We start from the raw sequence: 1,885 nt of genomic DNA, 5'->3' as shown, positions 1-1,885 counted from the left end.
ATGTGACCCAATTTAATGTTAGCGTGATGAAATAAACGTAATTTTGGTTTTAGTAGAGATACTAGCGGTTTGGCGTATCGGTCCTTGCAATGTCTGTGTGGAACAAACCTGGGGTGTTAGGTTTTTTTGGTCCTCGTAAACCAGTTTGTGTATGAGACCAAATGTTCAAAACAGTATTGTCCCTGATATTATGATAGATAATTAAACGTTTAGACCCAAGCTTACTAGCAGACGCGGGAGCAAGGCAATATCATCCTTAATTCCACTGGTCCTCATAACGTCGGTCCCAGAACCGGTCTCCACAAACCACCTTGCGTGGGTATGTCACACACACACACACACAAAATAATATATACATCTCTGGGTTCAATGTTTTAACTTAATTTATTTGTTAACTTCTTTGGTTACAAATGCATTATTTCTAGTGTGGGACGAATAGAACCTCGAGTTAATTTTTTGGTGTGCTGTTGGTATCACTATCGATCTTTCCAACTCTACGAAAATAGTCAATGTAGATACAAAGTATGGGCTATTGTTTACTGAAAATAGAATGAAGCTCTCTTGAAACTACTTTTTGCTGTGAAACACATTGAACATTACTGTCGTAGCTTTCCTTTTATGCTAAAATTACCAGCACCCTTTTGGTCATAAAAGCCTTATTTCTAGTGTGAATGAGTCACTACACTAATTTAATTAGATGCTGTGATGTTGGCATTACATCTTTGCAACTCTACAAAAATAACAGTAAATGCAAATACAAAGTAGGCTAATTAACAAATAAAGAAGCCTCGACTCTGCTCTGTTCTGTTGTAAAGCTCTTAGGAAGCGGCTAGAGCACGAAAGAAGTGTCGGGGGAAACACGAGACGTAGTCGAGTGTTTCTCCCTAATTCTTGAGTGTTAGTCTAGGTTAGGCTGCTGTGACCTCCTAATTAATGCTCCGGAGAGGATATGTGAACAAAATGTTACTTGTTCACTCGAAGAGCGACCGTTGTAATTTCTGAGGCTTGCTTCACTGCGGTGCGCGGAGGTGGCCATGATGTGCCGTGATGGAACTTGCACGGAAAATGCTAGGATCTTGTAAGCTTATATATTTGTGTATTCTCTAGCAAATTAAATTTTCAGTTTTCTCAACTTTTTGTTTGATTTTTTTACACGAAAATATGGCTAGCGAACGTTTACTGTATTTGAGCATTTAACACTGTACTTTAATAAGGTTATGACATTTTTACATTTTCGTTCAAAAACTTGAGCTGCCCATTTTGTGTTATCGTTGGTGTTTTTCGTCTCTCCATTCGTTGTAATTTCTTCAATTTCGGCGGTTGACATGTTTGACTTGACGGTTGACTTGGCTCTGTGTTTTCATCGCTAACTTCTTCGGAAACTTGACTTTAAATCACCGTGTTATTTGTACTGTTACGCAAAAGATGTACTGTTACGCAGGAAACATTTGTTTTTTATCTCAAAATTTTGCGCGGTGACATATCTTGATATTTTTGCATGAATGCCATATTCAGTATGCCACTTCAAATAGAAAAGTTTGGCAGAAATTTATCTAGTAGAAATTTTTGTAGCTGGTGGACATAAGATTGCCGGGAATCGACTAGAGAAATTTTCAGCGATAAATACTCAGCTATACATCAGAACGAGTCTCTCTGTCTCTCTTTGTCTCTGTCTCTGTCGCTGTCTCTGTCTCTGTCTCTGTCTGTCTGTCTGTCTGTCTGTCTGTCTGTCTGTCTGTCTCTCTCTCTCTCTGTCTCTGTCTCTCTGTCTCTCTCTGCCTCTGTCTGTCTCTCTCTCTCTCTCTCTCTCTCTCTCTCTCTCTCTCTCTCTCTCTCTCTCTCTCTCTCTCTCTCTCTCTTGAAAGGAATGATTATAAAACGTAAT

This window comes from Pavona decussata, unplaced genomic scaffold (assembly GCF_977016875.1).
Source record: "Pavona decussata unplaced genomic scaffold, jaPavDecu1.1 SCAFFOLD_92, whole genome shotgun sequence".
NCBI lineage: Eukaryota > Metazoa > Cnidaria > Anthozoa > Scleractinia > Agariciidae > Pavona > Pavona decussata.
This window is presented reverse-complemented; position numbering follows the sequence as displayed.